Source organism: Rana temporaria, chromosome 6 (genome assembly GCF_905171775.1).
Source record: "Rana temporaria chromosome 6, aRanTem1.1, whole genome shotgun sequence".
NCBI lineage: Eukaryota > Metazoa > Chordata > Amphibia > Anura > Ranidae > Rana > Rana temporaria.
In genome coordinates, this window is record NC_053494.1 from 71,431,745 (window position 1) to 71,456,967 (window position 25,223).

Consider the following 25,223-nt stretch of genomic DNA (forward strand, 5'->3'; position numbering starts at 1 on the left):
TATTGGATACATTGTTCTCCTTACATATGCTTGATATTTAATGCATATGATACCCCCACCCCTAATAAAGCCTTTTTCATATTTTTTGTACCTTAAGCTGTTGTTGACCCACCATTTTTTTCTTTCTGAGGGCTCTCTTGTCCCCTCCATACTTTTTTATACTGTCTTTTTCTCCCTTGCTTTTCCCAAGAAATTCCTGTTTCAGTTTGAAGAAGTGGATCTGTCAAAGAAAATCTCTGGGGACATCTCCCTAAAGCCAGCCACTCTATGCACACAGCTAGGCTAGTGGCTAGGTCCCTGTCCAGTAGAGTGTTAAAAAGGGTGGTTACTGTGGGCAGTAAATCTGCGCCTGCCGTTGCTTCCGGTATGACACTTAACCGAATGTTGTTGCGGCAGCTACGATTTTCACCAGTGTCTACTGCCAGTTGAAACTGTATGAGAATTTGGAGATAGAGCTGGTTAGAAGCCTCCAGTGAAGCGAGGCTGATTTTAACAGCATCCTGGGATTGTTTCAGACTGGAGACACAAGAGTCCATCTGAGTCATGGATTGATTGACTCTATTTCCTTGTGCAAGGTTTCTTTAATGTGTGCAGCAAGGGCATGATGACCTCCCCTGAAGCTTTGCAAGAGTTCCCTGTTTTGTTCCCCTGCCTGTGACTCCAGGGGCTTGGAGGTGCGAGCTGTCACCAGTGTCCCAGTAGTGCTGGATGCCGATAGAGCAGGTAAGCTGCAAGCAGACTGCAGGATGGGAGGAATCGGTGCTCCTGTATCATGCCAGTGAAAGCTTGAGACTGCTGTCGGTGTCTGTAAAGGGCTTAATGTAAGCAAGGCAGCCGAGTTGTGAGGCCACTGCTGGAATAGAGGAGCCCATGCTCCTATGTTGTTGCAGTGAGTTCTGGAGGCTGCAGCCAGTGTCTGTGCTGGAATGGATGCCGACAGGGCAGCTGAGCTGTGAGGTGACTGCTGGATGGGAGAAGCCCCTGTATTGCTGTTCCGCTGCCTCTGCAGCCCAACCTTGCAGATGTCTGGGGACTGTGCAATATTTGGCATGGAGGCTGATCTGAAATCCAGAGTGAGCAGGGGAAAAACCTGAAGGAGATTCTCACCAGCCTGGTACTGGAGTAGTTCCATGCCCTTGGACATTTGGCTAAAGCAGCAAATGAAGCCTGTATTTGCCGAGTTTGAGTACACAGGGAAAAAAGCTCTCTGAAGCTGCAGCTTTAAGCCTCATGTACACAGGGCAGTTGAAAACCTTTTCTGATTGCTGGAAACTTGACAGTTGGAAACAAAAAAAGTCAGTCTTAGGCCGAGTACTCACGACCAAACATGTTCGCTCGAAATGTCCGACGGGCTGTTTCCGGCGTACAAGGCTGTTTTTTCATTTGGCCCGCTGGCTTGTACACACCAGCGGACGATATTTCCCTGCGGACCTGAACGCGTGCACGTAATCCACGTTTGACGTCACTATAAAGGGAAAGGCCAAAGTCAATGGCGACGCCCTCTGTTCCGCTTTTGCTAGTTACGGCTTTGCTCGTGTTAGTGAAGGTTTGGTTAGAGCTGATTCGCGCTTCTTGGTCTCCAGGCTTTAGCAGGTAGTATTTTCTCGTTCAGTGCGTGTGCTTGTGGGTACGTAGTTGGCATTCGGGTACAGGCGTGCAGTTCGTTCTGCTTAGCAGATTCGTACTGTGCGTTCGTATCTGTGTGTCGTGCGTTCTTTGCAGGTACCGCTGGATTTGATTGTGCTTTCTGTTGGAGTGTGTTCTTGACTGACCAGCCGGCCGGTTTGAAGCCATGATGGAGCAGCAGCGTCAATTTTCGCGAGTTGGTGCTGTTTATGGGATGGCTGCTGGATATGTTCATTATTCCAGTACTTTGGCCAGAAACAGGGGGCGGAGGCGTTTCTGGACCAAGAATTGGTTGCGCCAGCGTGACCAGTTCTCTCATATGCCTCTGCTTAGGGAAATCCAGGAGAATAATCCTAATGACTATAGGAATTTTCTCCGCATGACGGACCCCGTATTCAACAGTCTGCTGGAACTTCTGTCCCCCTATATCACGAGGCAGGACACTGTGATGCGCCAAGCCATCACGGCCGAGCAGAGGCTTATTGCCACGTTGCGGTACCTGGCGACTGGGAGGAGCCTGCAGGACCTCAAGTTCTCGACAGGCATCTCTCCGCAGGCGCTTGGGGTCATCATACCGGACACGTGTGCTGCCATCATTAAAGTTATGCACGAGGAGTATATGAAGGTAAGTTTCCTCATTTTAACCTCACAATGTGTCTTTAATAATGTGGCAAACTAACTTTTTATTTTATTTCCCAGATATGCTGTGTGTTTAACTAACGTTCCCTTTTCTCACTATGCATGTTGATATCAGCTTTTACATGTTCTTTTTATTTTGGCCTACCTGCATATTTTGATCTTACCCAATATTAACCTGTCCAGCATGCTATCTTCGGGCCAACCCCCACCATGCCACTTTTTGTTTTTTTTTTGTTTTCTAAAAACAGTTTAAACACCCCCCACCCCCCCTTCAAAGTGTTTTTGTCCCCATCAGAGGGCTGTGGAGTCTCTTATTAATTAAGTGGGCCTATATCTTTGTGCCCCGAAATTCTCCCTTCATAATTTGCAAATGCTATTTTAAAAATGTAAAGTTGCACAAGGATGCTTGTAGGATTCTGTTTGCAATGTTTATGTTCCAAAGTACTAAATCTCTTTTTTTGTTTGTCCCCACAGCTACCCTCCACACCACAGGAATGGCAGTCTGTGGCTTCCCAATTTGCCGAGCGGTGGGATTTTCCTAACTGCGGTGGAGCAATAGATGGGAAACACGTCCGCATTGTGCCCCCACCCCACTCGGGGTCCTACTATTATAATTACAAGGGTTATCATAGTATTGTGTTGATGGCGGTGGTGTCGGCACAGTATGAGTTTCTATATGTGGACGTGGGGAAGAACGGCCGGATGTCAGATGGGGGAGTGTTCGCACGGACTGATTTCTATGATCGTCTCCAAACTGGTGGTCTGGCATTGCCACCAGATGAAGATAATGTGGAAGGACTTCCGTTTGTGTTCCTAGCGGACGAGGCTTTCGGCCTTGGACCTCACCTAATGCGGCCTTTTCCCCAGAGGACCCTCACCTCAGAGAGGAGTGTGTTCAATTTTCGGTTGTCCAGGGCTCGGAGGGTAGTCGAGAATGCCTTTGGGATCCTCAGCAACCGGTTCCGCCTGTTCCTGACATCGATACATTTGGCGGAATATAAATTGAACACCATTATATTTGCCTGCTGCATTTTGCACAATTTTCTACGCAGGCACTCCCAGACGTACCTAGCCTCCATGGGCTCTGAGGCAGGACTACCCTCAGAGAACATTCCTGGCCTGGACACTGGTCGCGCTGGCTTGGCCCCCCAATCTGCTCGTGAGGTACGCGACAAATATGTTGAGTACTTCATGGGTCGGGGGGCCATTGCTATGCCAGATCATATTTCTTTCTAATTCGGCCCCCAAAGAAAGGAATATTCTCACAACTAATAAATAATTAGACCATTGGACTTTATACAGTTGTTTGTCATTACTGCTTTTTCTCTATTTTTCTGTCTTCCAGGTTCTCTCCAAAAATAGTGCACTTCTAGTGCCAGATTTACTTACTCAGATGTATTAACTAACCACATTTGCACATTATTCACTCATCTACTAACTGGGTATTCAGTCTAGAAATAAGAAGCCACTCATTTTTCTGCTTTTGATGTCACAATTAATTTTTTTTATTTTAGTCATTTTTTAACAAGAAATGTGTATTTTTAGGCAGAAAACATTTCCTGCAAATTTTTGGAACAAAATATTGGCTTTGAATTATTTATTTTTTTGTCTTTATTGACAGTGATTAGCAATAATACTGATCGAAACACAATGTAAGAATAATTTCACTGAAACTATACGCAAGAATTTTTGGGCTTGTCTCCTATATATCTATCTCTAGAGATAGATATAGATATATATATATATCTATCTCTAGAGATAGATATATATATATATATATATATATATATATATATATATATATATATATATATATATATATATATATATATATATATATACACACTTCTAAACATAATTTTTTTAGACTTTGGTTCAAAATTAAAGTTCTTATTTAGTTTGGTTTTCAATAACCCAGACTAATTTATGTAGAAATTTTTTTGGTTATTTTTTTTATTTTTTTATTTTTTTGGTATTTGTTTCGAAGACATTTATTTACATTTAGAAATGTTTGGGTATTGTTTTTATACAAAACATTTTTTGGCTTTGTATTTGTTTGTGTATAATTTTTTCAACAAGATTTTAACACAACAAAAATTTTTTTGTTTTTTTAAAGAAAATTCGTTAACTTATTTCTTTAGGTGAGATTTCTTGTTCGTTTTGTGATCTGAAACTGTAAACATTTACAAACCAAAAAAGATCAACACCAAACAAAAATTTAAAAAAAGAACAGCAGTCAGTCATGGATGGTGTGCTTTCACACTGGAACACGCCAAAATTTCGAAATGCACACATTCAGTGAAAACTCGCCAAATGTCATTGGTTAAACAGACAAATGGCCACATGTGCTATCTGACATCATGGGTGATCAATGTCTGTGTTTTGTGGGAGCAAACCCTTCCTCTCAACTACTTGAGGATCGAGGAGGGGTTTGTACCCACAAAGCACAGACAATAGATAGTCTGTGATGGCAGATAGCACATATTGGCACACTGTGTGTGCATTTTGAAATTTTGGCGTATTATAAAGTACAAAAATTAAAAAGGGTTTTGTGGGCGGGGGATGGGCGGGGGATGGGCTTCTGTGGTTCAGTCTTTGACACGGCCCATCATGTCAATGATATTTTTGTAATTCTGTTCGATGACTAGCATCCTTTGGCGCATGTTGTCCATTTCCGTGCTACACTCTGAAATGACATTTCGCACATTCTGCTCCATGACTAGCATCCTTTCCCGCATAATGTCCATTTCCGTGCTGCACTCCATTACCTGCTGTACAATTATAGAAGCACTTGCACGTGAAAAATGTGATACACCATCTTCATCCCCTAAAAAGAAACAAATTGGCATTCAAAATCTGTAAATAGTTTCCAGCCTATCTGCATATGTTTGGCCCTATTAATATAGGGGTGACACTGACCTGATGGCCTGATAATTTCCACATCCCCAATTTCTTCATCTTCTATCACTCCTCCTTCTTCCACCACCTCCCCATCATCTTCTATCACTCCTCCTTCTTCCACCACCTCCCCATCATCTTCGACTCCTCCTTCATCCATCATTCCACCTTCTTTCAATTCGCCAAATTGTTCTTCCGCCACTTGCCCTTCATCTGCTATAAATTCTAAGTCCAAAATTACTTCTTCCTCCTCTCTTCCTTCCTCCTTTCTTCCTTCCTCTTCTCCTTCCACATCCTCTTCTCCTTCCACATCCTCTTCTCCTTCCACATCCTCTTCTCCTTCCACATCCTCTTCTCCTTCCACATCCTCTTCTCCTTCCACATCCTCCTCTCTTCCTTCCCCAGCCTCCTCCTGCTCAACATGTGGAGGTGTTTGATTTTGTGGGTGTCTGGCCCTCTCTGCCTCCTCCAATTGCTGGCGTCTTCTTTCCCCTATAAGAAATAATAAAAAACAAAAGGTATACTCATCAGCACACAGATATTGGATATCATAAATCGCACACATTGCATAGACGATACATTTATGATGATTTTTGGTTGTTTATTCTTTCAGCAATCCTCCATTTTTGGCGTAGTTCTAGGCCAAGCTCTGATCCTGCCCCTTTTTTGCAAAGAAGTGACACACATGGATGTCCCCCCAAAACATTAATTCTCGTCGACCCTCCAAATAAATATACTTTGATTATTGAGACACAGGTGCTTTGCATTTCCAGATGTTAAAACATCAGCTTTATTTGCATTTTGGAGAATGAATCTTGTTTGCCTGTCACATGCACTCAATTTAATTTCTGTGATTTTGCTATTCAACAATGTTGGAAAACCAAGTTTGGGGCCAGTCAGCCATGTCCATGTGTGTTGTTCCTGGAGTAACGTCACATTTTTGCAAAACAATGTCATATTACGCGTGTTTACTATTTCACGAAATTTGGTAAGGGTTGTTATTTGACATAAACACAATACAGTATCTACACGTGTTCAAAAGTACAAGCAGGCCAAGGAGGCAGATGTGAAAAAATACATGTCAACACATTATTGCAGACATTCCCCCCCCCCCCCCTTAAATAATATGGACTTACTTTTACGCAGAATTTTGAGTATCTTCTTCATGTGATGTGGCTCCCTCAATTTTAAATCGGACCAACGCTTCCGGAGTTGCTCCTTTGACCTGGTGACACCAAACATTCTCCTCATTCTCCTTGCCACCTTGTCCATTATGTGTGACTTTCTACGGTTCGGTGTTTTGTAGGGCCCACATTCACCATCATAATCCTTCCTCCTCATGATGTAAACCAACTCCACCATTTCTTCAAACGCCATATTAGTGGCTTTATATCTTTTAGGCCTGGATCGGGACGGTCCTGCCTCTGTCCCTTCACTTGCGCCATGAGAGGTCCGTGCCCGCTCGTGTGACATCGCCATCTTTCCTTCCCACAGAGATTAGGGGCGTGGAAACGAGGAAATGTCCCGTCAGGGGCGGAGATGAGGGCGGGGATTCTTGCATATGCGGAGTGTCGCGAATGCCAACAATGTATTGACGTAGGTTACGCGGAGAATATTCGCGCGATTCCAGAACCTACACAGTTAACGCCATATTTACTTTTTAAATTGATTAGGGGCATGGCAAAGGTGACGAGGGCGGCGTTTCATACATACGCGGAGTGGATAAAAGGCGCTTGACGTGATTACGTAGGTTACGTGTTAATTCAGCGAGCGTAACAAACGAGGATTTTGAGAGAGGCAGGTAAGAAATTTAAACATGGGATCAGCAGCGGGCTCTAAAATGTAGAGCCATGGGATGGGGGTTTGGTCTGTTGGTTGCACAGTTTTATTAAGCTATTATGTCTCTTGGATACCAGAATGTGATTTTCGTACCCAAATGCTTTTGTAGACATCACAAAATAGAGAGGTCAAAAATGCTGTGACTCATTATCAATTATGTAGGGTGTATTCAGATCAGGCCAAGTATTGTTCTGTGTTGGTTGGACAGAGGTCATTAGGAAGTTTCTTTCATGTAATCAATGCTGAGGGGCAGGATATCTACACATGCAATAGTGCCTTGATGAATGCTGTCATTTGTAATAATTGTGTATGGTTGTACATTTCTATTATTTCCTGCAATGTAACCAAAGGGGCGGCATGTATAAAAAAAATGTTAGCTAAAACCAACCAATGGGGCAGAGCTGGCCAGCATTTTCTAAACAAGAGACACTGTGTTTGTATTTCTATATAGGTACTACTTTTTAAACAACATATTCTATCAATGTAAATGCTGAGGCTTTTTTTAATTGTGTTTTTGGTTTCTTTTTATTTTTTCAATCTAGAATAAAAAAGACTAAATCATCATTTCCCAATGGATCTCCTGCAGACCCAAGAGATTATCCAGCACTTGCTGGATAAATTTAGGGAAATGCCCATCCTGTGGGATTCAAAGCAGCCCACCTACCACAATAAGGACGTACGAGCGGCAGCACTTGAACAGCTAGCAGCATACATGAGGACATGGGTGCCAGAATGCAGTGCCAACATGGTGAAGGATAAACTTGCCAACCTCAGGGGCACATATAGGAGAGCGTACAAAGCTCACCAAAAGCAGCTAAGATCTGGAGCAGCAGCAAGACCACCAAAGGAACCCAAGCTGTGGTATTACAACCAGATGTCATTTTTGCGGGATCAACTGGAAGGCAGGCCATCTATGTCAAGTCTGAATCCCAACCTTCCCTCCATGCTACCTTCCAGCGGGACTTCCCCAGATCACCACAGCCCTGCAGAGTCAGATGAAGAGGGCCTGGCTGACAGAGAGGCAGATCTGCGCCTCTACGATGATGAGGTATAGTAGTTTCATAACTATTTATGTAATAATATTAATTATTGTTTGATTCTTGACTTGATATTGGTTAATAAAATACAAGCTGGGAAGTAAAAATCTAAAGTCGTGGGCAAACAAATAGGTGTCAGGGATGACAACTGCAGGGGTCAGAGGGTGAGTCTGTTTTCAAGTTTAAATTCAAGGCAAAAAATAAGATTAAAGCATGAAAATGTGAGTGATTATATTCCTAAATATATTACAACATGTCCCTTTTTTTTACACAGGAAGAAGAGACCAGCCAGGAGGTGGCAGATCCTCTCCTCACTGTCAGCCAGGACGAAGGGGTCAGTGGCAGCCAGGAGGAGGCCGGGCCCAGTGGCGTTCAGCAGCTCCCCAGGACAAGCACCACCAGCCAGGCTCCTCCCCTTTATATTAGGCCACCAGGCCGTAAGAAGAAATTGGGGGCAGTGGAGGAAGCCAGCCTCAAAATGATTCAGGAGGCGAGTGCCATCATGAGGGCCCCCCTCAACCCCACTGAGGCCTACAGTGCCTCCGTGGCACATGATCTCAATAAAGGCACGGAGGAGCAGAGGCAATTGGCCAAGGGCATCATCAACCAGGCCCTTTGGTGGATGCAGAGGGAGCTGCTGACCCCAGACACTGGGCTATGTGACCCGGCCCGGCTTGCTGAACATCATACTCCTGCTGCCACATCATCCCCACCTGCAAGGGCCCAGGGAAGACCCGCTGTAAGGCAGCCTGGAAGGAAGGTTGCAAGGAAGAGGAGACGTTGATGCCCTGCCTTCCATTTGATCCCCCACAAATGGCATCTTGTTTGGACTACCACAGCTTGGGTTCCTTTGGTTATGTGCTGCTGCTTCAGATTTTATTTTGTGTGCCTCCTGAGGTTGGCTAGTTTATCCTTCACCATGTTTGAAATGCAAGTTTGCATGTATTTTGCTAGCTGTTCAAGTGCTGCCATTCTGTTTTTGTTCCTTTTTATCATTTGCTAAAATAAAAGCCTTTTTGTTGATTTGAAAAACGTGCCTATTGTTTGTAATACTGTGGGTATTATTTTAGGCATCAAACATTACAAACAAATAAAATGTTTAATCTAAAATATTCACTAACTCATGGGGGGGGGGGGGGCATTTGGTGTGCCAACATGGTAGACAATTTAAACAACCTTCAAAATAATCCAGTTAAATATACAAACAAAAGCAAAATCAAAACTATTTCCTATTAAAATCTTCTAAATGGTGACATAACTATAAACACCTAAATAAAGTGGGAAAGATAACCATTAAACATTAAAAGCAAAAAATGTAACATGTGGAGGACCACTAAAAATATGATACGTCGGGCCAATAAAAGTTTGCTAAAATCTTACTACATCACAGCTAACAAATGTCACTTTTCAGTATGGAACAACTCAGTTGAAATAACATGAGCTAAATAACTGATTATTTATAGCAAGAGAAGAATGAATAAAATGACGGCATCAAGCGTTGTTTATTGTGTGGTTTGCTTCAGTGTTCTATTGCTAGAATTAATCTTTCTATTGACGAATGTGCCATATCCCAAACAAACGTGAGTTTTACCTGAACGAGCGCTCCCGTGGCCTCATTTAGTCTGAGCATGCGCGGGGTTTTTGTACGTTGGTTTTGTGTACTCACCACCAAACATGTCCGTTCGGACAGGATTTGAGCGGACGGTTTTAAAACAAGTTTGCAAATAAATGTCTGCTGAAAAACGGCCCGGCGGGCAAATGTACGGTGAAATTCTGTACGCTCGTAACTACACACGACCAAACATGTCTGCTGAAACTGGTCCGCGGGCCAGTTTCAGCAGACATGTTTGGTCGTGAGTATGGGGCCTTACAGTTTTTACATACCACGTTTATGCAAGTTTAGCAGTGGTTAGAAGCCTTTGAGGTTAGAAGCTTTTTTTTAAAGATAACCCCAGGAGACCCTCCTAAATACCCACAATGCAGGAAAAACAAGTAAATTGTTAACAATTTCAGCCATTTTGTGAGAGAAGAGAGAGTTGCAGCAAAAATAAGAGTATGCTTGTAGATAGCTGTCTTATTTTTTTTGTTTTCACTTTGGATCCCTTCATGAGCATGTGTGAGAAAATTCTCCTGATGTTGCTGAGGCTCTAAATATTTAGAAAATTGCAGGAGAGGATCAGAGTTTGACACTACGGGACTCCAGTGGCGGTGCGTCCATAGAGGGCGCAGGAGCGCCGCCCCCTCTCGCTCCTGCACAGCCACTGAAAAACAATACATATATTCATGCATTGCATTGTAAACGCTGCCCACTATTCAGATGGCTGGCCCACTGGTGAGCTTTGGCCATCTGAATAATGGCAGCTGGTTGGATTTGGAAGTGTCTATCAGGGCACAGTTGCAACAATGGCATGGCAAAGTGGAGACAATTGATGGGCACAGTGGCAACAATGGCATGGCACAGTGGCAACAATTGATGGGCACAGTGACTGCGTTTGGCATGGCACAGTGGCTGCATTTGGCATGGCACAGTGGTGACAATGGCATGGCACAGTGGCTGTGTTTGGCATGGCACAGTGGCGACAATTGATGGGCACAGTGATGACAATGGCATGGCACAGTGGTGACAATTGATGGCACAGTGGCTGTGTTTGGCATGGCACAGTGGCGACAATGGCATGGCACGTGGCGACAATTGATGGGCACAGTGGCGACAATGGCATGGCACAGTGCCTGCGTTTGGCATGGCACAGTGCCGTCAATTGATGGCACAGTGGCTGCGTTTGGCATGGCACAGTGGCGTCAATTGATGGGCACAGTGGCGACAATGGCATGGCATAGTGGCAACAATTGATGGTGCAGTGGCTGCGTTTGGCATGGCACAGTGGCGACAATTGATGGGCACAGTGGTGACAATGGCATGGCACGGTGGCTGCGTTTGGCATGGCACAGTGGCGACAACTAATGGCACAGTGGCTGCGTTTGGCTTGGCACAGTGGCAACAATTGATGGGCACAGTGGCGACAATGCGTTTGATGGGCACAGTAGCTGCGTTTGAAGGGCATAGTGGTGGCAATTGATGGGCACAGTGGCAGCAATTGATAGGCACAGTGGCGGCAATTGATGGGCCCAGTGAGGCTGCAATTGATGTTTATTTTTTTTCATTTTTTCGCAAAAAAAACAGCAGAGCATGATGCAATTTGCTACAGCAGGGGAAAAAATTCCTTCCAGATCCCCCGAGAGGCAATCGGATTTTCCCCGGATCAACTTTACCTATAAATCTTAGTACTCGGTTATATTATGTACATTCAGGAAAGTATCCAGGCCTTTCTTAAAGCAATCTACTGAGTTGGCCAGAACCACCTCTGGAGGGAGTCTGTTCCCAATTTTCACAGCTCTCTTACTGTGAAGAAACACAGATCCGTATTTGGAGGTGAAATCTCTTTTCCTCTAGACGTAAAGAATGCCCCCTTGTCCTCAGTGTTGACCGTAAAGTGAATCACTCAAAACCAAGTTCACTATATGGACCGCTTATATATTTGTACACATTGATCATATCCCCCCTTATTCTCCTCTTCTCAAGAGTGAATCAATTCAGTTGCTCTAATTTTTCCTCATAGCTGAGCTCCTCCATGCCTCTTATCAGTTTGGTTGCCCTTCTCTGCACTTTCTCCAGTCCCCCGATATCCTTTTTGAGAACTGGTGCCCAAAACTGAACTGCATATTCCAGATGAGGTCTTACTAATGATTTGTACAGGCGCAAAATTATATCTCTCTCTTTGGAGTCCATACCTCTCTTAATACAAGAAAGGACCTTGCTTGCTTTGGAAACCGCAGCTTTGCATTGCATGCCATTATTGAGCTTATGATCTACCAAAACCCCCAGATTCTTCTCCACTACGGATTCCCCCAGTTGTACTCCCCCTAGCATGTATGATGCATGCATATTCTTAGCCCCCAAGTGCATAACTTTACATTTATCAACATTAAACCTCATCTGCCACATAGTTGCCCAATTAGACAAAGCACTGAGGTTGGCTTGTAAATTGGCGACATCCTGTAAGGACGTTATTCCACTGCATAGCTTGGTGTCATCTGCAAAGACAGAAATGTTACTTTTTATCCCAGACCCAATATCATTTATAAAGATATTAAAAAGTAAGGGTCCCAGCACTGAACCTTGGGGAACACCACTGATAACCTTAGACCATTCAGAGGAAAGACCCATACACACTATCAGTTTTCCTGCAGGTTTTTCTATTCAGGTTTACCGAAACCATCTAATATAAAGGTCGAACCTCAAGAGTTTCAATTTGTATGCAATCAGGCAGGCCCTTGCACTACATGGTTTTGGTAAACCTGAAGAGAAAAACCTGCAGGAAAACTGATATAGCCAGATTCAGGTAGATGTGCCTAACTTTAGGCGGGCGTAGCGCATCTCATATACACTACACCGCCGTAAGTTAGAGAGGCAAGTACAGTATTCACAAAGAACTTGCGTCCTAAGTTACGGCGGCGTAGTGTAAATGGGACGGCGTAAGCGCGCGTAATTCAAAGTAGGCTGTAGTGGGCGTGTTGTATGGTAATGAATCGTGACCCCACGTAAATGACGCGCCTAACGAATGGCGCATGCGCCATCCGTGGACGTATCCCAGTGCGCATGCTCAAAATCACGTTGCAAATAGTCAATGCTTTCGACGTGAATGTAACCTACGCCCAGCCCCATTCTGAATCGGCTTACGCAAACAACGTAAACGTCGTGAAATTTGACGGCTGTCCCGACGTCCATACTTAACATTGGCTGCGCCATCTTTTTGGTAGTTTATCTTTACGCCTGAAAAACGCCTTACGTAAATGGCGTATCTTACTGCGACGGGCGTACCTACGTTCGTGAATAGGTGTATCTTGCTCATTTACATATTCTCGGCGTAAATCGACGTACACGCCCCTAGCGGCCAGCGTAAATATGCAGCTTAGATACGACTGCGTAGGAGACTTGCGCCGGTCGTATCTTAGCAACAGACAAGCGTATCTCAGCTTGAGCATACGCTTAAAGATACGGACTTACGACGGCGTATCTACTTATACGCCGCCGTAAGTCTTTGTGAATCTGGCTAATAGTGTGTATAGGGCTTAGGAGTCATTAACCACTACTCTCTGAATTCTGTCTTTTAGCCAGTTTTCTATCCATTTACAAACTGATATTTCTAATCCTGTAGACTGGGGAACTGTATCGAACACTTTTGTAAAATCCAAGTATACCACATCCACAGCCACCCCTCTGTCCAAGGTTTTACTTACCTCTTCATAAAAAGAAATTAGGTTTGTCTGCAACTTCTGTCTTTCATGAATCCATGCTGTCTGTTGCTTAAATCGTTTTTTTTTTTCCAGCAAGAACTCATCTATGTGGTCTTTTATTAAACGTTCCAGTATATTCCAAACTTAAACTAACAGGTCTATAGTTACTTGGTAAAGACTTTGTTCCCTTTTTAAATATAGGCACCATATTGGCCCTGCGCCAATCCAATGGTACTATTCCCTAAAAATTCCCTAAAAATTAGATACAATGGCTTTCAAATTATAGAGCTCAATTCTTTTAGGATCCGTGGGTGTATGCCATCTGGTCCAGGTGCTTTATCCACCTTTATTCTGTCTAAATATTTCTGGACCATATCACTTTTGAGCCATTGTGGATTTGGGGCTGTGTCACTACCACTCTCATTATGGACATGAGCTCCACCATGCTCCATTGTATACACAGAGCTGAAAAAAAGTGTTTAGTAAATTAGTCTTCTCTTTGTCCCCAGTCACCCACTCTAGATTATTCTGTAAAGGGCCTACATGCCCAGACCTGACCTTTTTACTATTAATATATTTGAATAATTTTTTGGGGTTTGTCCCACTATCTTTTGCAATCTGTCGTTCGTTTTGAATTTTTGCATCCTTACATATCCTTTTATATTCTTTGTAACATTTAAGCGACACTAGTGTTCCTTCATTTTTATGTTTTTTGAAAGCTCTTTTCTTATAGTTTATAGCTTTTGTAACTTTGGTCGTGAGCCACATAGGTATTTTTAGCCTTTTAAACGTATTGCCCATTGGAATATACTTTGCAGTGAGGTCCCAAACAGTCTTTTTGAAGAATTCCCATTTCGTTTTTAACGTTGTCGTTTTTAACGTTGTAAAAAATGGTCGTGTGTGGGCTTTAACGACATGAAAAAAACGTGCTTGCTCAGAAGCAAGTTAGGGAGTGCTCGTTCTGGTAAAACTAGCGTTCGTAATGGAGATAGCACATTCATCACGCTGTAACAGACTGAAAAGCGCGAATCGTCTTTTACTAACACAAAATCAGCAAAAGCAGCCCCAAGGGTGGCGCCATCCGAATGGAACTTCCCCTTTATAGTGCTGTCGTACGTGTTGTACGTCACCGCGCTATGCTAGAGCATTTTTTTTCACGATCGTGTGTAGGCAAGGCCGTTTTAACGATTGGATTGAAAAAAACGTAGTTTTTTCTAGACCATTACAATTTTTATTTTTTACAACCCGAAAAACAGTCGTGTGTACGCGGCATAAGTCCTGGAGAGCGGCCCTCATCCTTGGAAAATTAGCTCTCTTGAAATTAAGTGTTTTTATCTTTCCTGTATGTACCGTATTTCTTGCTTACAGCGAACATCAAATTAAATCATGTTATGATCACTGCTACCCAGGTGTTTCTTTATCTGAACATAGGTAATAAGCTCTTAAAGGTATATATAAAGACATCTAAAATAAAAGGGTACCCTTTACCTAATACCAAGTATAATAATAAACCATACACCGTTATCAGAATACAATATTTTTGTAGTGATCCTTTAATAATATACTGTACATGTATAACAGTTTTTTGTAAATACTGTAGCCAGAATGTTTGTATAATTCAGAGGACTGCTTAAAGCGGTGTTCCACCCAAAAATGGAACTTCCGCTTATACGGTTCCTCTTCCCCTCCGGTATCACATGTGGCACCTTTCGGGGGGGACAACAGGTATTTGTTCCCACTTCCGGCGATAGATCTACCTCAAGTCCGCCCCCCCCCCGTTGTCTTCTGGGAGAAACAGAGGTCCAGCCAGGATGTGCAGCGCTATTCACGCATGTGCAGTAGGGAACCAAGCTGTGAAGCTGCAAGGCTTCACTTCCTGATTCCCTTACTGAAGATGCCGGCGCCTCCACCCGGGAGCCGAGGGACGGGACGGCTTCGGACGAAGACATCGTGGGCACCCTGGACAGGTAAGTTTCCTTATTTTAAAAGTCAGCAGCTGCAGTATTTGTAGCTGCTGACTTAAAAAATAATGGCGGAACTTCGCTTTAAATAGGTTCTTATAGAAAAGGTCCTAATTCTTCTGTTTGTTTTTTCTTTTAAGTCAAAGGGACTGATTTACTGTCCTAAATTGCTACCTCACAAATACCCTAATGGGTATGCCACTGCATTTATGAAGCTTTAGATAACATGTGTCAAACACAAGGCATATTTCATGTGGCCCTCGCACCTCTCCTGCAGCACCCCCCTCGTCTACGCCCTCACCTTGTCTCAGCAGTCAACAGCAGAGAGGAGGACAGAACTTCTCTGCCAGATCCTGCGCCTTTCTGTGCAGCTGCAGCACCTTCTTGTATCCACCTTCCTAGGTCTCAGCATTCAGCAAACTCTGGCAGCTAACTGCAGCCCTCCTCTGGTCCTCCTCCAGACCCTGCACTTTTTGCTTCCCATCTCAGCATGCAGCTTCTTTTCGGGAGTAGCACAAGATAAGGGGGTGCACTGTGATGTAAGAGAAGGGTGGGGGACTTTTGACATCTGATGTACAGGGAGAGGGACATCTATTCTTACAGATACAACCGAAAATATTGTTTTGGTAAACATTTGCGCAAATATTGTGGGACCTTACTTTTATTCTACTGGTCCTATGCTTTTAGAAAACGTATAGTTTTTTGAGGTGTCTTTTTCAAACCCTGAAAGCTGCAAGATGTTTAGAGAAATTTGTTTTTCTACGTTAAATTTTCACCACTTCGCAAGAAGGTGCAATTTAAAATTTACAAATACTGTATATGTTATGCATTAACTCAATACAGGTTAAGCTTTTATATTAAGTAGGAATTTAGCAGGAATTTTGTAAAATGTGCTGTGTTTATATGCTAATAATGATTTTAGAGTATTTTTTGCGAATATATTGTTTTGATAAACATTTGCACAAATATCGCAGGGCCTTAAAATCAGTACCACCTTATTTTTATTCTACTGGTCATGCACTATGGAAAATATAAATATATGGTTTGGGGGGTCTTTAACTACTTTCGAAACAATGTTGCCACAAGATCACTTTTATTGGGGACGGGAGAGGGCCGCTTACCGAAGCCGTCAATAGTGACGGAGCCAATCGGTTCCTCTCCCCTCACTGCCTGGATGCCGAGTGAGGGAATGATGGCCCCCGCTTCGTTCCATAGCAATGGAGGGCGGAAGCAACGTCAAACGTCACTTTTGCCCAATGCTCTTTAAGGGGAATTTTTTTTAAATGACATTTTATTTTTTATTTTATTTTTATTGCATTTTAGTGCAAGTAGGAAATCTGAGGTCTTTTTGACCCCAGATCTCACTTTTAAGAGGTCTGTCATGCTTTAAGACCCCTTTTACACTGAGACGCTTTACAGGCACTATAGCCCAAGGGCTTGATACGCCACTCCCCATATTGCTTTTATCCTTTATTTTTCATTTGTGATCACTTTTAATGTCAATGTTTTTGTTGGTTTTATTATAATAAAACCTTTTTTTACCATTTTAACCTGCACTATTGGAGCACTGTTCTTTCTTTCTCCTTGCATGATTTGTTGGATTATGTTTTTGGAGCTGTTCCATCGTGCCTTGCTAACCCCACTGGGGGTTCTTTCCATCTTTCCATCCAGGGCGGATACCCTGTAAGATTTGGTCCGTTCCATCTATCCAGGATACCATCCTTCCAGGGTCTTTACTCGAGTTCCAAACGGCCAAGTTCATGGTTCCAAGTACTCAGTAGTAGTAGTGAGAAATTAACATCCTGCACTCTCACACCTCAGATAAGCCCCAATTCCTGCAACTCCACACTTCAGATCAGCCCCAATTCCAATGTTTCCCATCTTTTACAATGTGTGGGGGCACAGCGTCTCCCCCTCAGTGCAGGTGTGGTGTGGGGAATTCTGAAATTGGAATGCATTAGTGTCTTACTGACACTTCCCTGCACTTCTCTGTTGATGGGAAGGGAGTAGAGTGCCGGCAAAAGAGGCTTTGCGTGCCGCTTGAGCGCCATGTGATGTTAGTACCCCCCACCAGAATACATCAGCACTCGGCAGAACTTTTTTAGCCATGCCCCATTGACAGAAGCAGGCTGAATGACTGGCGTCTGTCTGATGGTGAGCTGCAGTACACATAGGCTGATGTCTGTGTGTACTAGGCTTAAGATATTTACAAAGGCTTGGTGTGTACTAGGGATGAGCCGAACACCCCCCGGTTCAGTTTACTGCAGAACATGCAAAAAATGTGTTTGAACACGTGAACACCGTTAAGTCTATAGGACACGGACATGAAAAATCAAAAGTGCTAATTTGCAAGTTATTGGCAGAAAAAGTGTTTGGGGACCCAGGTCCTGCCCCAGGGGACATGTATCAATGCAAAAAAAAAGTTTCCTGTAATTTTTTAAATGTTATCACTTTTTCTTTGTGAAATGGTAGAGGTACAATGTACCCCTTACCAATTCACATGGGGGGTTTGTTAAAGGGGGCTACCAGAGTCTGATAAACCCCCCCTCCGCCCACAGACCCCCACACCCACCGGGCAAGGGTTATGGGGATGAGGCCCTTGTCCCCATCAAAATGGGAACATCATCCCCATGTTGAGGGCACGTGGCCTGGTATGGTTCAGGAGGGGGGGGGGGGCGATCTCTCTTTTCCTGCGGCCTGTCAGGTTGTGTTCTTGGACAAGGGTCTGGATTTTTGGGGGAAATCCCACCCCATTTTTTTTTATTTGGCATAGGGTTTCCCCTTAATATCCATACCAGACCTGAAGGGCTTGGTAATGGAATTTAGGGGGACCCCCACGTTTTTTTTATTATTATTTTTTACTATTTTAATAATAAGCCAACAATTCATTATAGCCACGAGTAAATTACTTTTTTTCCTTTAGAAATGTCATTTTGTGCAGGGACTGTTATAAACATGTACGAAATTTAAAGGAATATTTCACTTTTATTGTTTCACTTTAAGCATTATTAAAATCTCTGCTCCCAAAAAAACGGCTGTTGTAAAAAAAAAAAACTTGCGTTGATACATGTCCCCTCGGGCAGGACCCAGGTCTCCAAACACTTTTTATGACAATAACTTGCATATTAACCTTTAAAATTAGCACTTTAGACTTCTCCCATAGACTTAAAGGGTGTTCCACGGCTTTTCGAATTTTCCGCGAACACAGCCAATGTTAGAGTCAAACTCATGTTCAACTCAAACATAAAGCTCATCCCTAGTGTGTACCATCACTGCAGAGATGAAGACATGTAGTCTTCCCCATTTACAATTAGCCAGTGCTTCTCCAATAGTGCAGTTTCTTACAGGATCTGCAAATTTTTATTCAAACATAATAGTTAAAGCAGAGCTCCACCCTAAAGTGGAACTTCCGCTCATCGGAACTCTCCCCCTCCCCCTCTGGTGCTACAATTGGCACCTTTCAGGGGGAAGGGGGTGCAAATACCTGTCTAAGACAAACACTGTTTAATGCCACGTACACACGATCAGTCCATCCGATGAGAACGGACTGATGGACCGTTTTCATCGGTTAACTGATGAAGCTGACTGATGGTCCGTCGCACCTACACACCATCGGTTAAAAAAACGATCGGTTCAGAACGCGGTGACGTAAAACACAACCACATGCTGAAAAAAATGAAGCTCAATGCTTCCAAGCATGAGTCGACTTGATTCTGAGCATGCATGGATTTTTAACCGATGGTTGTGCCTACTAACGATCGGTTTTGTCCTATCGGTTAGGAATCCATTGGTTAATTTTAAAACAAGTTGCCTTTTTTTAAACCGATGGTTAACTAACCAATGGCGCCCACACACGATCGGTTTTGACCGTTGAAAACAGTCCATCAGACCATTCTCATCGGTTTAACCGATCGTGTGTACGCGGCATAAGACGCACATAGAGCCTGTGTGAAACAGCGAACAAGAACAGTGAGGACGGCGCAGTGAAGCCGCAACGGTTCACATCCTGATTCCCTCACCGATGATGGCGGTGAGGGCAGCCGAGAGACGAGCTCGTCTTCGGCTGCCAACGCCGCTGGACTCCAGGACAGGTAAGTGTCCATTTATTAAAAGTCAGCAGCTGCAGTATTTGTAGCTGCTGGCTTTTAATTTTTTTTTTTCAGGCTGAGCGCCGCTTTAATTACTATGATAACTCAACCCCACTGACTAATTTGTAAATGCAAATTGCAGTAATATACTGTACAGTATTCGGTAACAAAAATGCAATGTGAATTGGTAACTGTGTCAGCTTTTAGTCTTTTGAATGCACGACTTGAGGTGCTATAATAAATGTTGACCTTTTGTCAGGAAATTAAGCATGCTCCTGTGGTATCTGCAGAGAAAATCATCCACTACAAAAATACAGTTTGAATAGTGAATCCTCCATCTATTCTCTTGCTTTCATTATATGAACCTGCAGTCAGCTGCTGTCAAATTAATTGCAATGTTCACTTCAGATACTGCTGCATCTCACAATCAAAGAAGCACCAAGGGCACATTGTAATGTTTCTTGTTTTGAAGTACTTTTGCTTTCCAGTTATAGATAATCTCGACACTGGAGCAATGTCTGCTTTGTTTCATTGCAGAACATCTAATAGGGCAAGAGATCTTTTTATACACAAATGTCATCATTTAGTATGTAAAATACATTAACCAGTTTTCTGCCACACAGTAATCAGGAAAAATTAAAAGAGCATTGCAAAACAAATGATGCATACTATTAATCACAATTATACTGTCTAAAAAAAAAATATTTAAAGGCTCCATTACTTTGACTCTATTCTGAGCTTATATAATAATATTATGTTGCCCCAGTAATATAGAGATGGGCCTAACTCGAATGGCGAACTCCATTGTCTATGGGAGTCGAACAGGAAAAATCTAAAGTGCCCATTTTGAAGGCTTTTATGCAAGTAATTGGGGTATAGGGGTCCGGGTACTGCCCTGGGGGACATGTATCAATGCTTTTTATTTTTTTTTATTTTTTTTCGGGAGCAGTGATTTTAATGATGCTTAACCACTTAAGCCCCGGACCATATTGCTGCCTAAAGACCCAAGGGGTTTTTACAGTTCGGGACTGCGTCGCTTTAACAGACAATTGCGCGGTCGTGCGACGTGGCTCCCAAACAAAATTTGCGTCCTTTTTTCCCCACAAATAGAGCTTTCTTTTGGTGGTATTTGATCACCTCTGCGGTTTTTAATTTTTTGCGCTATAAACAAAAATAGAGCGACAATTTTGAAAAAAATGCAATATTTTTTACTTTTTGCTGTAATAAATATCCCCCAAAAACATATATAAAAATTTATTTTTTCCTCAGTTTAGGCCGATACGTATTCTTCTACCTATTTTTGAAAAAAAAAATCGCAATAATCGTTTATCGGTTGGTTTGTGCAAAATTGATAGCGTTTACAAAATAGGGGATAGTTTTTTTGCATTTTTATTTTTTTTACTACTAATGGCGGCGATCAGCGATTTTTTTCGTGACTGCGACATTATGGCGGACACTTCGGACAATTTTGACACATTTTTGGGACAATTGTCATTTTCACAGCAAAAAATGCATTTAAATTGCATTCTTTATTGTGAAAATGACAGTTGCAGTTTGGGAGTTAACCACAGGGGGCGCTGTAGGAGTTAGGGTTTACTTTGTGTGTGTTTACTAGTGTAGGGGGGTGTGGCTGTAGGAATGACGTCATCGATCGTGTCTTCCCTATAAAGGGAATGACGCGATCGATGCGCCGACACAGTGAAGCACGGGGAAGACGTGTTTACACACGGCTCTCCCCGTTCTTCAGCTCCGGGGAGCGATCGCGACGGAGCGGCTATAAACAAATAGCCGCGCCGTCGTCACGGATCGCTCCCCGAGCGGACCCGACCTCCGCATGTACCGGGGGGGGGTCCCGATCGGACCCCCCACCCACGTCTAGCAGAGGATGTACAGGTACGTGATTGTGCCTGTCCGTGCCATTCTGCCGGCGTAAATGTACATGAGGAGGGCGGGAAGTGGTTAAAAGTGCAACAATAAAAATGAAACATTGCTGTAAATATAGTGCATGAGGGATCCCCTTAGTCTGCCTGTAAAGTTGTGCATCTGTAGCATAAAAAAAACTGTGATATCAAATCATCAAATTAACAGCTGCACCACTAACATGAGATACCATCACAAAATATAAATGTATACAAAAATTGTGTTGCATGTGAATAAAGTAAATAAAACTAAATAAAGTTCAGTGAGTCCATGAGTCACTAGCGTGACACTATAACAATGTATAAGTGTACAGGTGACTTGAACGTTACAGTCACCAACAGAATCCTCCACCTTGTGAATACACCACCACCAATCAATGGATGTGCTCTTACCAAAGAGCGTTGACCACTAATACGGGGGGTCAGAGAAGGCTCATGTATCTCAAAAACTTCATCACTATTCAATATCCAGCATATGGGAGACAAAGGAGATCACTCCAAGTAGACAAATAGGCAAATCTACACTCCTCTTGTCTCACACCATATTATCGGATGGCGTACCCCAACAAAGAGATAAGACGCCAAATAGTGTCAAATCTTTACAATTGGGCCTTATTTAAAAGTAATGCACTTACATGCCAGCAGAATTTTTTTTGTGTAAATTGCTATTGAGCACCGTAACAACTGTGTGCTCTTATCCAAACGCGATAAAAGGAATCTACACCTCATCCTGACCGGTTTCATCTCCACAAGGACTTCTTCTGGAGCGAAAGTATTTTCCCCTGTCATTGCTTGTATATACTCCTCGTATCTGTCAGAGCCTCATTCTCACTTTCTACTTTATGCGGTTCACCACATTAGCCAAGCCTACAGTAACTCTGAATCTATATGTCGCTCTGATGTTACTCAGAGTCCAGCCCCATTCGCTATGGAGCCACTTGGAGCCACCACACTGTCTCACAGCCTAACACACCGGAAGCCGAGATTACACGGCTCCAATCTAAAATATTCTGCCATTTCCCTTGGGAACATAGCATTCATGGGAGGAAGTGAGATCAGGCTCCGACAGTGCATATATTGCATATGGTCCCGCAATACACATGCCGACATACAGACAATAAATATAGAAAAAACAGTAAATAAAAAATGAAAAATAACTAAGTTTAAAATTATGTACATACAAAGGCACACTCATGAATTATCCAAAAAACTGTTTACACCCCAGTTCACATTTAACCCATGTGGAATATAACTCTTAAGGAGATAAATCCATTTGGTCTCAATCTTGGACAGTTCCCTAACCTTGAGGCTACCCCACCAGTGTGAAACAAAACTATCTATACCCATGAAGAGAGTTCCAGCTGGATCTCTGCTAAAACCCAAAGTCATTAAACAGGATCAGACATAGGTCACAGACAGGGCCGGATTAACAATGGGGCTGATGGAGCTGCAGCTCCAGGCCCCTTTCTCAAGATAGGCCCATTTGCCCAAAAAAAAAAAAAAAAAAATATTTTTTTATTTTTTTTTAGATTTTTTTTTTTTTTAAGATCGAATTTGGGGGGTTGTAGCTCGATGACCAGAGGTCACAGAAACCCCACATTTGGGGGTAGGCATGGGAAGAGCTACCCCACAACTGGTTAAAATATGGGGCGGCTATCATTTATGGTTCCGGAGATACGGGCCTGCTTGCACAGCCTGTCAGAAGCTACATTCAGAGCGGCCAATATAAAAACAAGCTGACACACTACAGCAGACTGATAGGATCACAGTTCTTATAATAATTATTTGTATATTACTCATGGTAATTAACCCCTTGCCACCCAGGCCAATTCTGACACTTCTCTACTACATGTAAAAATCATCATTTGTTTTTTGCTAGAAAATGACTCTATGGTGGTCTTTGCACTTTTTATGTTGCACGGTGTAGAGCTGCACGATTCTGGCTAAAATGAGAATTGCAATTTTTTTGCTTAGAAGATAGATGACGATTCTCTCACGATTGTTGCGGCGTAACATCATCTTTCACATTAAAACAAAAAAAAAAAAAAATGGGCTAACTTCACTGTTTTGTTTTTATGGTTTTTATTATTCATTGAAGTGGGAAAATGCAGTGTGACATAAAATATTGCAGCAATAGCCATTGTATTCCCTAGAGTCTCTGCTAAAATATATATAATGTTTGGCAGTTCCAAGTAATTTTCTAGCAAATAATATTGCTTTCTAACTTAAGAAACAAGTGTTGGACTTTAAGTGGTTAAATTTAGTTACAATGTTAGTTAGTTACAATGTTTCATTTTGTTTACAAACTTCGCAGACTGCCCAGATTTGTTCTTTACACACAGAAGTGTATCCCTTTGATCTAAGAAGGAAGTGTCAGTTACAATGTTTCCTGTTAAAAACTTGGCAGACTGCCCAGATATTTTCTTTTGACAGCTGAAAGTCTCTCCACTTGTTATATGAAAGAATCAGCAAACTGTGCATTGAAGATCGTCAGGGGGGTTGAATCGAGATCACGATTTTTTTAACGATTAATTGTGCAGCTCTAGCACGGTATTTGCGCAGCAATTTTTCAAACATGTTTTTTTGGAAAAAAATGTTTCATTCATTAAAAAAACAGTTAGTTAGTTAAGTTAGCACAATTTTTTTTGGTATCCTAAGCGATGCTTTACATTTTTTTAGGTTACATGTTTAGAGTTACAGAGGAGGTCTAGTACTAGAATTATTGTTCTCGCTCTAACGATCGTGGCGTATGTAACCTGTGTGTATCTGGCTCTGATACTACCAGTGCCTACCCAGCCACTGACTAGTATCTCTCCCCAGCCTGTCCCCACACACCCTCTCACCTGCTGACCTGTGGATGGGGGAATCACTCCTGCAGTGTTATTGTGTTCTGCCAGTGCGTACAATGATCAGTGTTGCTTACTATAGCTGGCAGCACTGATTGTTTTAAGAAAAAAAAAACATGCTGATTGTACAGTACTCAAGTTGATTAATAGATTGACTTGTGTAAAACCAGCTAGCCCATACATAGATTGACTATGGCTGGTCTCTGCATAATTGGCGTAATTTCAATCCATGTATGACCCGCTTAACCACTACGCAGTCCCTAAATATCCTTCCACTTCTGTACATAGTGCTCACTGTCATACTCTCCACACTTCTCTCCTATACATAGTGCCCACTGTCATACCCTCCACACTCCTCTCCTATACATAGCGCCCACTGTCATACCCTTCACACTCCTCTCCTGTACATAGTGCCTGCTGTCATACACTTCTCTCCTGTACTTAGTGCCCACTGTCGCACCCTCCACACTCCTCTCCTGTACATACTGCTCACTGTCATACCCTCCACACTCCTCTCCTATACATAGTGCCCACTGTCATACCCTCCACACTCCTCTCCTATACATAGTGTTCACTGTCATACCCTCCACACTCCTCTCCTGTACATACTGCCCACTGTCATACCCTCCACACTCCTCTCCTGTACATACTGCCCCATCATACCCTCCACACTTCTCTCTGGTACGTACTACCCTCTGTCATACCCCCTCACTCTTCCTGTACATACTGCCCATTGTCATACCCTTCACACTCCTCTCCTGTACATAGTGCTTTTTTCCATACCCTTTGTACTCCTCTCCTGTACATAGTGCCCACTGTTAGACCCTCCACATTCCTCTCCCTCACCTGCACATACTTCCCACTTATATACCGTCCATACTCCTCCCCTATGTCGCTTAACCACAAAAACAGTTCTTTAAAATTATACTGAATATCCTCAATGTTACCAGCTCTAGAATGGACACACTTTTGTTAGTTCAACTAAAGGAAATATCAGTTCTCATATTTGTTCTGCCCCATTATTAGTACTCATTTAATTTTGTGATTACTACTATGATGTATAGAGGAACATCGG

General features: G+C 42.9%; 1 protein-coding gene across 1 annotated transcript in view; it reads right to left on the reverse strand.

Annotated features, from left to right (window-relative positions):
- LOC120943559 (protein shisa-9-like) overlaps positions 1-25,223 on the reverse strand; it is a 675,240-nt gene that overhangs the window by 77,321 nt on the left and 572,696 nt on the right. The window lies entirely within an intron of this gene.